General features: G+C 35.5%; 1 long non-coding RNA gene across 1 annotated transcript; it reads left to right on the forward strand.

The window, feature by feature from the left end:
* Positions 1-5,815: 5,815 nt before the first annotated feature.
* On the forward strand, positions 5,816-7,445 carry LOC145049286 (uncharacterized). The gene is made up of 4 exons (XR_013683254.1): positions 5,816-6,272; positions 6,665-6,734; positions 6,847-6,879; positions 6,991-7,445. It is a non-coding gene; the product is annotated as an uncharacterized LOC145049286 (long non-coding RNA).
* Positions 7,446-12,978: the final 5,533 nt, after the last annotated feature.

Genomic DNA, 12,978 nt, shown 5'->3' on the forward strand with positions numbered 1-12,978 from the left:
ACAGAATATTTACACTAATTATGTCTTGAAATGAATGGAAATAAATATATTTTTGAAAAAAGAAAAATTTGTTTGAAAATTTGAGTTGTTACATATCCCATCATGGAGTGTCTCAAATACTCTCCACTGGTTCTCGCCTTGTCGAAGGTGGATATCGTACCCATGGAGTGTCTTTCCCAGGTATTCTCCACTGCTCATTATGACAAATCAGTGGATAGAATCTACTTCGACATTCTTTCCAACAAGACCTCCATATCCAAGCAACGTTTTTGCTGGCTTCTAGGGTTTGAACCTGATGAATCAAGGGTTAACCCTGACTCAATCTCTGTGGGACAGTTATTCTCAATGTTCTACGACATGGGCTACACAGAAATTCTCAATACAGTAACGAAGTTTAAAAAAGTCGTGTCTTCCTCCTCAATGGAACGGCTTCTTCACCCTTCTATTCAAGGGATTATCTGAGAGAAGTGCTGGTTCTGATGGGGCCAGTAAATTGTTCATGACCATTCTCTACGGGTTGTACAATGGGATCAACCTAGATTATGGCTCGGCTCTCTGGCAACAACTTATTCAAAGCCTTGCCTCCTCATCTCGTCATACTGAAGTATTCTATGCCAGATTTTGGACGCTCGTCACCAAATAGGCAATGGACAAGCTTCATGTTCTAATTGTAGCTGATTCCCCCTTCTCCTCGATCAGTGTCTTCCACACCACCAAGATAATTGTCACTGATCCCACCAAGTTCTCTTTCATTGGATCCATTCCGGAGTCTATGTACGCCGGTGTGTCAAAGGCGAGCATTATCATGAAGACCTACAAGGAATTTCGTCCTTCGGGTCCAAGGGAGCCGACTGCAGAGATGGTTCAATCCATCAATGACGCGGATAAACCACCTGCCAGGGGAAAGAAACCAGATAAAGGGAAACTTAAGAAACAAGCTCAAGGGGCAAAGGGTCCTTCTCCTAAGAAGCGGAAACCCTCAAAGACAGATCAATCCCCCCCCCCCCACCGAAACGGAAGAAAACCCAGCCAAGGAGGAAACTAATTCTCGCTTCTTCCTCAAGCGATTCAGAGGCTGACAAGTCTGACTCAAAGGTATCAGCTCGAGGTGATACTCCTCCCTATTCGCCTTCACATGAGGTACCAGTTTCATCCAAATCTATTTCTTCTCCTCCTACCACCATACCTAATTCCATTCCCCCCATAACCACCACTATTTCCATTCCCCCCATAACCTCTTCTATCCCTATACCACCCACATCTATTCCTATACCACCACCCATTTTCACTGAAGCCACCAAAACAACTATCAGTGAGGTTCGAACCAACGTATCTGATACGGGGGATCAAACTTCAACACCCGAAACCACCTTTACTACTGAGCCATCTTCTACACCTGAACCTACCCCTACCACTGAACCTCCCACTTCACCCTTATCTCCCACTCCCTCAGCAGAAACCGAGACATTTTTGGGTGGGGAAAATATGACCTTTGATTCCACATACTACAACCCTTACCGGATCCAAAGCGATGATGATGATGATGCTCCTGTCACCAGAAAGCACATCAAAGAACTTCATGAGAAAATTGACAATCTCATCGCTTCTTCCTCTTCCTCTCGGTCCCACGTGACAGAGGTTGCTATTCAGAAAATGGTGGATGCCTTCACCAACAAACACGAAGCCTCCATCACCTCTGCCACTGTTGCCATTGATGCATCCTGAAAGGCATGAACTGCTGCGACCGAAAAAGTCGAAAAACTATTCAAAGATGTTAACATTTTTCTGGAGTCTTTGTAGGGGCTGTCGAAACCAATGCAGAGAAGGTCAATTCTGCCATTACGAAGCTGACCACTTTGTTTGCCACTTAACAGAAGAACTTTGCTAGTCTTCGACAGACTCTTGAAGCAGACCATAAAACCTTCCAGTCCAGCATTGACGAGCGTCTCTCCAAACTCCAACAGGATCTGGCCACAGAAAATTCTGTGATGGATGCCCTTGCTCGCAAAACCTCTACGCTTATAGCCAAGAACCTTCTTCTTTCTCAATCAAGGGAGGAGGTTGATACTCTTCTGTCAGAGCGAGCAGTGATTAAGAGTTGTGTTTCGGATGTCCACAGCGCCATTACAAACATCCTTGAAGCGCATGACCCGATTCTCAACTACTCGGTGAGGCGAACCCTGCATGAGAAGCTGACTCCTGCGCTTGCCATACTCAGCCAAATTGAGGGGCTTCCTGAGCCTGTGGCCTATCCAAAACAAGGGGGAGAAGACAGCTCAAAGGGAAATGATCAATCTCAACCTCCTCCTGTTTCCACTGTTCAAAGCAAAGCAATCGAACCATCAACTGGTCATGCATCAGGTTCGGGTGCTAAAGATAAAGGCAAGAAGGTTACTTGTGATAGTGATGAAGATGAAGATAAAGAAACGATTGCAGAGATCTTAAAGAAGCAGACCAGGGAAAGTGAACTGAATCCGAACGCTCGGGTTGCTAGGGAGGCTGAGGCAAATGAAAGGAGGATGAAGGAGGCTCATGATCTCCTTGAAAGTCGAAAAAAATTGTTCCCTCCTTGGACTATTGAAAAGCTTATCAAAGAAGCAATCGAGTCTCCAAGTATCCTCTGGCTAGAACCTGTGATCTCACTGGATCGAGATAACTCTGTTGACTCACAGTTTGACATGCCCCTGACCAGAAAGGCCTTCATCTTTCATGCCTTCGACCACATTGCTGAAGTTCCTCATCTGCACCCGAAGGTTGACAGGGAGTTGATTGATTTCTACCTGAGGTATGCTCAGCCTCAGTATAAAACATGGAGTTCACAGAAAATCATCAACGTCCGGGTGCTCAAACCTGCAAAAGAGGGAAACTTTATCAATGTTCGATTCAAAGTCTTGAGGGGATCAGAGAAAACCGAACATGCCATTTCTCTTGCTGATCTTCCCAACTTAAATCCTCATGATTGGATTATTCTGCACAATATCCTCCTCACCAATGAAAAGGAATATGAGCCGATCATAGATCACTTAAAAAGGATGTTGGGCTGCTATGTCATGGAGGTTGCCAAGCTGGATCAAGAAATCGCTAGTGTCCTTAGAAAGAAGCCTACCGTCGCCCCATTCGGTTCTGCAGGTGATCTGAACAAAATGCAGATGGGGAGGATTGAATCAAAGCGAAACTCGGTCATGTTCACAAGAGGAGAAGGCCAGAAGTGTTTGTTTGCCTTAGCAGATAAACATCTCTACTCTACAGCTTGTCTGGAGCATGTTCTGGGGATCATCCATCGATGCAGGCAAAACTCTGACAATGACAAGAAATACTTCAACGATATGATCCAGTGGTATATTCGATTCAGGGTAACTCTTCTCACCATCATTCCTTGCTTATTCAAGGTTACAAAGAAGGCTGATGCAGCTGGGTCTAGTAAGCTGGTGTAGAGTCTCGCCCCATTTGACGCAAAGGGGGAGATTTTTGGGTGTATGGTGTTGCGTCTTGGGCTCGGCTCTTAGCCCTGTTTTGTATCCGGATTGGGCCTGTCCATCCGTGATTTATTTGTTAGGGTTTAAGTATATATAGGTGCTTACATGCATCTTAGTACGTAAGATTCAGGAGTAGATTTGATATCGTTTGATTGTTATCAATTGTAAACCCTAAAGCCTCTACATCGGAAGTTCTTTGTCGAGCTCTGCTGAGGCTTGAATCATTTGAATCATTAAGCATACTGTTGATTCCATCTCTTGTTTATTACTTTGTTTGAATCGTTTTTCCAAACCTGTGTAAGATCTAAACGATCTAAGAGATTCATATCTCATCGGTGGTCTTAGCGAATCGAGTCTAATTAAGATAGAAACTGCAAAGTAATTTACTCGGTTAAGAGAACCATTCTCGATGTACTGTCCGACTGTAGTCAGAAGATGGAAGGAAAATACAATCAAAGTGATCGACAGAAGTGTTGCAACCATCATTAAAGACTAAGCAGCCCGTAGCTAAAAATGATACATGTTATGATATGATGTCGAAACCACTCTTCAAGCAACAAGTTCACCACCTTCTTCCTCCAAAAGCATTCCAAGGCTTGAAGCACTAAGAACACACACAAGACACTATGGAAGGGTGAAGGCTGAGAGAATTAGCAAACCCTAAAAGTTAGTGCACTTATATAAAACATAGAGCTCGATTTAGGGTTTTCTGCTCAGCAACCACTACACTGTAGTTCAGCTTCCTACCGCGTCGTCACTTAAGTGATGTGGACGCACCGCGATAGATATTATCACCGCATTGTGAAGTGTGAACAAACACAAACCCCAAACCTCCAATTTAATTAAAATAACCTTAAAGTATCTCATACGTGAATTCGGATATATATATATATATATATATATATATATATATATATATATATATATATATATATATATATATATATATTGAGCGGCGGGGTTTGAACCGTGGTTTTATTAGCATAAATCCAAAGCGCATCTCATACTGCGATACAAAAACTATAAACTGCAAACCGCTCCATAAATATTGATAATCACATTATGCAACATGATTTGTATGGTTTGATGCATGTTGCTATGCTAATGGTGATTTATATCCAATTTCATTCTATTTTTTAACACAAAAAAATACTAGTATTTCTTTTTTCTCCAACTTATTTAACTTTTCCTTAATACGTCTTCAACCTTCACGGTTTTTAAAAATCAGTTTAAAGTATTTTTGTTACAATAACTTTAAAGTTTTAATTAATAAACAAATATGAGCAATAAAATAATTTAAAGTAATTATAATATTAATGAAACTAGTATTTTATAAAATAAATAATTTCATTTATAGCAAGATTAAAATAGAAATACACACTCATTTATTGAAATATATTATAAACCAATATTTAAACAATCAATTATGATAAATAAAAGTTGAGCTCTATTTGTAGAGAAAATGTAAAAGGTAGCCAACTTTAAAGTTTATTTATATAACTTTATCATTTGTTTAAAAGATAAATTCACATTGGAGATTTTTTTTGGAACCCATAAATATCATTAAAAGAGCCACACTCCTAGCAAGATGCAATTTACATTGGAGATGATTAACTTTATCTTTTATACAAAAATAGAATAATTCAATTTAGAGAAATAGGTTAAAGATGCTTAATGATGTATATTAAATAAGTTTAACCTTTTTACTACGTATTTCAGAATTTCAGATTATACTCTGGGCTAACCTTTTTAGTCATGTTAGTATTATTTATTTTAGATAATATTTCAAGTCGGTTTTTAAAGATTTTTTATTTTTATGTCTTATATCGTTTTAAATATTCAATAACCTATATCTACTATAACTTTCCCTTTTATGTTTTAAACTTCGAGCTTTCAACTAATTTATTAAAGTGAAGTGATATTTATATAACAATTTTTTATGTACATAAAATTTTTGCTTTATAGAGTTCTGCAATACAAAATTTTAAAACATAAATTGTTGTGTATGAAAAAATATATATTATATCAACTTAATTTATCAAATATTCTAGAAAGATATATGTTGGTTTTTAATAGAAGTTAACAAACCATCGAATACATAGTCTCAAGATATAAGCATTTACCATGTTTTGCTGAATTTTAAGAGGTACAAGACCGTATGCAACATATACAATGAATTTATGCATTGAATCTTATTTAGTCAAACCATCTAATACATAGTCTCAATTATATCCCTTAAAAATTTACACCTTACTAATGAGAATCAAACTGAATGGGGAAGACTGATTCCCAATCTGTTCCTTGAAATAAGGGATTTGAGTCCTTTTCTCTTGTTTCTCTTCTGTTTATAAACAAACATTGCCACCGCCAACAGAAACAGTTCCAACAAAAAGAGTATTGTTCTGCCTACACGATGTTATTCTGTTTTAGATGTGCCATGGATGTTCTCTGTCGATCTCTCTCCTCTGTTTCTTTTCTTAAAATCACTACTGCCACCTTCTCTTCCCCACCGTCGGATCCCTATGAACTATCTCCTTTATCGGCGGCTTATGGTTCATATTAGTGGGGATAGAGGGGGATTTGATCAAGCATATCAGATTGTGTTATTTCACTGCCATTAGTAACCCCCACCAGAGCACCATTACAGTTTACCCTTTTCATTATCGGCATCTCTCTTTTTCTCTAAAAAGCCCTAATTGCCACCACGAAGACCAACTACATGTAGTTCTTGATATGGTTCTACTTGCAACATATATAGAAATATTAAGTAGTTTGAAAATTCTGGTGCTTATAATGGTATGATTTCACATCTATCATCTATTATTTTGACAAATTCCTTCCTGTTTCTCGGCATTTCTCCCATATCTTTGCGTTTTCTATTCACAAATCCAGGATATAGTGCCCATTTGCCTTCGTCGAGTCTTCTAGGGTTCAATCCAACTTACAAATTTCTCTTATCTTCTCTCCACAAACCCTAGATCGAATCTCTTATCTTCTCTCCACAAACCTAGATCGAATGTTGCTGCCCCCGTCATCTACATCATATAAGGCAACACCCACCACTAACACTCTCCTCCTTCTCTCTTCTTATCCGACAACGTTCACCACCACACACCACCGTATAAACCACCATCATTGATTTTATCAATTTCATCTATTTCTAATTTACGATTTAACTGGATTTTCAGGTTCCCGTGAAGCCCGCACTACCATCACCATCGAGGTCACTCTCACACTAATCCATTCATCTAATCATGTGTAAGTGTGTGTTTATCTTCTTAAAGTTTCATAAATACTTTATCTCTGGTTGTTAATTAGTTTTTTGTATGTATGTGTGTGTTTAACTTTTGAACAACCATTTTTGTTTCAGCAAGCCCATGGATCTTCTTGGCCACTTTTCATGGTAATCCATAACGTTTTGAGCTCCATATCTTAGTTTGGAACTTTTGTTCCTAGATATAAAACTATTTGATTTACCTCTCGGGTTTCCAGTAAACTTATTTGTATTTTGTAGGCTCAAGAAGTCTTTAATGAAGCTGGAGTATGTGGATTCTCGAAAGGCACTTATGTGACTTTACTTATGGTATGCGTCATATGTTTGATTTGGAAACATATTGTAAGGAAACATCTTTAAATTTGATTTGGTTTTTGGAAGGACTGTATGTATGATGAAAGGGGGTTATTGTTGTGTAAAATTAGAAAAGAAGGAATTTAATAAATTATTGGTTTGACAAATGCACATGGACCTGCATAATCTGGAGGTAAATGTTAGTGGTCAAAAATTCTATTAATTAAGGGTATTTGTATTTGATGTCAAATTTATATTTTTGTTTGTATTCTAAATGTTGGTTGCTTGAGAAGGATCTCTAAAAAAAACCTTAAACAAGCATCTTAAGCTACAGAGGATAAAATTCATGGACCGTATGTGTATGTGTATCAAAAGCTCATGATTCTTTTTATTAAATCTGACCAAATACTTGATTTTCATGATCATTTTTCGGTTTCTGTATCAGTTCTTGGATTTTGTATTTTTTTTTAGTGCTTTTCGTGTTTCACGTCTTGATAATAAAGTATTTTAGGCCCAAAAATTTAATAAGTGAATGTGTTGTTTGCATTTATTTTATTTTCTGTATTTCATATGTGTAAATGTAAATTTAAAGTCTCTCAAACATCTGTAAATGTACAGTAGAAGACAAATTCAACATTTGATGTTTATTTCATATATAGAGTTAGATATAGGGTTTTTGCAAGTTAGATTTGGGTGTAACCAGACATGTTTATTTTGTTTTTTTGTTGCTTTTCAGATCCTAATGATAGATTATTTTGTTTGTGTTTTTTGTTTCAATAAACATTCATCCTATAGTTAATATCTTGAAATATATATATATATATATATATATATATATATATATATATATATATATATATATATATATATATATATATATGTGTGTGTGGGGGGGGGGGGGGGGGGGGGGGGGGGTGGTTCTGATTAAGGAGGTCTTCAATTTCATTTGTTTTTGCTTTTTAGATATTAGACTCTTCAGTTGTGTAGGTGTTCATTTGCTCTTGCTTTCTGGAAACTGGATCTCAAAATGATTGTAGACATGTGTAGATTTGAGTTTTAACTTTTATATAATGTATGGATTAGAGATTGGAGATGGGTTTATTGGCTCATAAAAACAATAATGTACATGATAGAGATTAGTTTTTTGTTATTATAAAAGAATTTCATACCTAATTAGAATAATGTATTTTTAATTAATATAATTTATATTATGTTTATGAGTAATTATAACTTTACAAAACAAATACTTTTATACACATTTTTTCCAATGAAAAGTCAAAAAATATTGCTTTGTGTAAAAGCTGAATAATCTAAGGGTTTGTAGGGTGAGTTTTAGGCATGCTTTTAAAAGAAAAAAGAAATGACAAATATTTGCTTTAGGCTAGCTACACAAAAAATAAATTGCAAATATTTCAGACGAAATAAGAGATTTATGTATTTTACCTAGATGTAAAGATTTCAAATCTTGAATGTCAGGTGGTTCTATCTACGGACTACGATTGCTATATAGGAAGAAAACAAAATTATTTGAAAGAGGTGCATGGTCTTTAATTGTTTACTGATTTTATATTACAAATACATGTATTTTACTCGCCTCTACAGTAAGAAAACAAAGACATACATATGGTCTTTAAGTTTTCAAGTTTTTATTAATTTTATATTATAAATATATTATTTTGTTAAATATGTGATTGGTTATGAATATTAAATGTTTTTTTGTTTTTTATCATCCATTGAGCTTGAATTTAGTTAAATTCATGATTTACATGTTTTATTTAATAAATGTTAAGAGTTACGTAGCTAATTATATAATTTATATGAAAATTGAGGAAATTACACGAATGGTCCCTATGGTTTAGGGTAACTTACGCGTTTGGTCTCTAACTTATTTTTTTAACTCGGAAGGTCCCTATCATTTGTTTTTGTTATGCACTTGGTCCTTGTCTTACCTAAAAAGACTAATTTTCCCTTGATTTTTTAATTTATTTAAATAAACATGCCCCCAACTTCACCACTCACCTTACCTTATTTTCCCCACCATTTTTTTATATTTAAATAATAGTCTTTTTAGGTAAGACAGAGACCAAGCGCGTAACAAAAACAAACAGTAGGGACCAAGCGCGTAACAAAAGCAAATAATAAGGACCTCCCGAGTTAAAAAAAATAAGTTAAGGACTAAACGCGCAAATTACCCCAAACCAAAGGGACCATTCATATAATTTACTCATGAAAATTATATGTATAAGTGTATAATTGTCACACCCCCGAACCAGACGGCGGAAACGTCTGAGGGCTATTGTGACTTAATTGAATATCATCACAATGATTATACATGAATCATAACATCATTCATCACCATGCATTGAAATTTTACAACTGATATTGTTTACATTCAGTACATTGTTTTAAACATTATATTTCCAAAACATAAACCGTTCGATACTAATTTAAACAAAACATCATGACATCACTGGATACATATTCTTCGATTTACCTATTACCTGAGAATACAAGTATTTTGGAAAAACGTCAACATATGAAATGTTGGTGAGTTCATAAGTAATGTTTGAAACCAAAAATGATTTTTGTGAAGTTTGAAAACCCAGAAAATCCGATATTTTCTGAAAAGAGTATTGTGTATAAGAAAAAGTGTGAAGATCCGTAAGTATGCTTGTTGATTTTTGTAAACGTGAATAATTGTTAGACTTTGTATATATCACATAGGTAAAAGTGTTGAACTCCCCAGGAAAACCCGATGTTTTCCTAATACATCAAATTACGTGTCTTATTTATTGTTATACCGATATGACAATTGTTTTCGATAATTCCAGGTGACATTGGATTAATTATGGGTTGTGAGTCGTTATAATCACGCATTAATGAAAATGACTAGTTTATAACTACCAAATACAACGATCCCTTAGGCGTCGTCCGTACTACTCACTTAATCCAACCACCCTGACTTCTCATAGCCCCACAACCGAGGAGAAAGGAGGGTAAGAAGCCCCTGTTATTTCTATAAGTCGTTCAAGGCTATCGTGAATGTGAAAGGCACTTGGCCCGACTTGCATTTGACTTCTCGACTTTGCTAGCAGTACCAAAGGACCCTTGGGGCCCAACAGCACAATAAAGCTATTGAAAGTCCTTTTACATGGAATTAGGTCATGGAAGGCCCAATAACATGTAAGCGCGTTCCCTTCGGGCCTAAAGATCATGTCATTGGGCTAGCTAGGCCCAACAAGCACGATTTGAAACTTTCAAGCCCAAAGATTGAATATTGACTTCTCGTAAATTTCGCGTGTTCATCGAAGTACGATTGTTTATTGATTTTTGGTTCGTTATTTATTTGAGACCGAATCAATTCGTTTGGTAACGATATTGGTGTTGAAAGTGTATTTGTTATTACGTTTCGCCGGTAGCCGTGGTACTCGTATTTTATCTTAAGGGATTTATTGTTTTAAAAATTAGAGTTTACCTTTTTATGCCCCTTCTTGGATAAAATTTACACTTTTAACCCTTTATATAAAAGAATTTTCATTTTAGTCCTTAAACCATTTTTCTTGACACTTTAGTATCAAAACTTGTTGAAAAGACATTTTCAGCCCAAATTTACTTGATAAACCGATTAAGTCCTTCAAAAATGAAATTTTCTCGTTTGAAACCCCCATTTTCGCAACTTTTACAATTTTGGCCCAAAATGGAAAATTTTTGCATTTTTGGTCCCTTTTGAATTTGAAAAGCATTTTTGGCCTTTGAAATGGTTTTAGCACACTTGTAATCCCCTGTTTTACAGAAATGTGCATTTTTAGCCCCTCAATTTCAAAAATCTCGCAAATTGGGGCTTTATTGGGCCGAAAAGCCCATTTTAGCCCATTATGTTCAAAATTTACATTTTTAGCCCTTCAAAAGTGTTGATATTCAGAAAATTTATATTAGAAACTGTTTGGACTCTTTTCAACCTTCATAAATTATCATTTGTCGTTTTGGGCCCCTGAGTTTTGTATTTTTGACAATTTGAGCCCAAAAATGGGTTTTAAGTCCAAAAATGTTCATTCTAACCAACTAAACTATTTTTCTAGACTTGATTAGTGTGAAATGGTATAATTTATGTTTATTTTATTCCTCATATTGTAGATCTCGGTTTTTAGGTTCTTTTGGCTAACATATTCATCACAAATCACATAAGATCATACATATAAGCATAAAAATCACACAAGGCATACATTTACTCATAGACCTACACATTTGCTTGTATTCTCCCCCACAAAAACTTATAAAAAACCGAAAAAGAGGGGGTATGAAGCTCACCTTGGGTGTGGTTTCGGTTTTGGAAGGAAAATGAGAAGAAAATTCAGCCTTAGCAACCCTCCTTGGAAGATCTCAAACTTAGATGCTTCTAAGGTGCTAAATCATAAGTTTGAATGGATTAAGAGGTGATTCTTGAATGGAATGAAATAACTAGTTTATGGATCTAAGCAACATCTTACCTTAGATGATGATTTTTATGTAAGAATCCCCTTGAACACTTCTTAGATCTCGAAAATATAGAGGAAATATGAGAGAGTTTTCTTGAGAGAATTAAGAGTGAAATGTGTGTGTGTGTGTGCTTGGATTCGGCTGAGAGCAAGAGAGAGAGAGGGGGAGAAGAAGAGAGGGCTTGCATGGAAGTATAGGAAATGCATGGATGTATGGGTCCTCTTGCATGGAAATCCCTTGAATAATTGTGAGGTGGCACACACAAAGTCAACTCTTCCTTCCCTTGGGCTTGGGCCGAGAATGGGAGGGAAAGAGGAGGTTTTTGGGCTTTTTGCCCTTAAGCCCATATTATAGTTAAGCTAGATGATGCTTGACTCAAATAAATCCAAGTGTAGTTTTTTTATGACTATTAGGGCTAAATTAGGTAAATTATGCCCCAAAATGGTTCATGTAATTAATTTATTTCATTTTAGGCCCAATATGGCCCAAAATATTGAAATAAATGGAAGTGGGTCCAATTAGAGCCCATTTAAGAGTTCTAAGCCTAATATGGTCAAATTAGAAGCTTATTGGTCCATTGGGCCCAATAAGGAAGTCCTAGTCCAAAATGGACTTAAACAAGAACTTCTAGGGTTTCCAATTGCTTATTGACTACTTGAAATGCTTGTATCAGGTATTTGATTGAAATCCTGTTGTTATAGAGTATGCATCATACATGCTCTCAAGTCTTTGATTCATAATTTGGCTTAAGTGTTGTAGTTACAAGGCACACAAATTTCTAGTTGTGACAATAAGTAATATATTAGAGTTCAACTTTGTATATTAATAAATATTCTTAAAATCGATATCTAGGCACTACTATTACATGTTTAAGTCAGAAAAATATATTTACTTTTTAAATAATATTAACTTAAGAAACAAAAACATAATATTTTTAATTTGTTATCTGTCCAATAATTCATGTCAATGACTTCCGACCTAATTAGAAAGGGATAACGAGTTTTATAACCATGTGAAGTCTAATGTGGGGAGTTTTAACCAAACCCTCTTAATAGTTCTTCTTGTGGGGAATTTTTTTTCTTGGAATCTCTATGAGGTCATGTCTGTCCTATTGGATGATTCCATCTCAGAACATTTGCTAAAATATATGAAGGGCTTCCGTTGATTCAAGTCGTCGTTTAAAAAAACACTTTAATAATTCATACATTTTATTAACTATAAATAAAATTATTTGTGTAATAAAAAAAATTCCTAATAAGTACATTATTTTAAAAGATTAAAAAATACATATTTGGTATATTCTAAGATTCTCAAAAGTGTTAAAACAAGTTTTCAATTTTTGTACATAATTTCAAACAATTTTCACAACAAATAAAACTATTTATGTTTTTAAACATTACACCCTAAACTTCATAAATCCCAATTCCTCACCATTTATATATATTTCGTTAACTTTTT

The sequence above is a fragment of the Lactuca serriola genome, chromosome 5, assembly GCF_051521515.1.
Source record: "Lactuca serriola cultivar US96UC23 chromosome 5, Lser_US96UC23_V15, whole genome shotgun sequence".
Classification (NCBI taxonomy): Eukaryota; Viridiplantae; Streptophyta; class Magnoliopsida; order Asterales; family Asteraceae; genus Lactuca; species Lactuca serriola.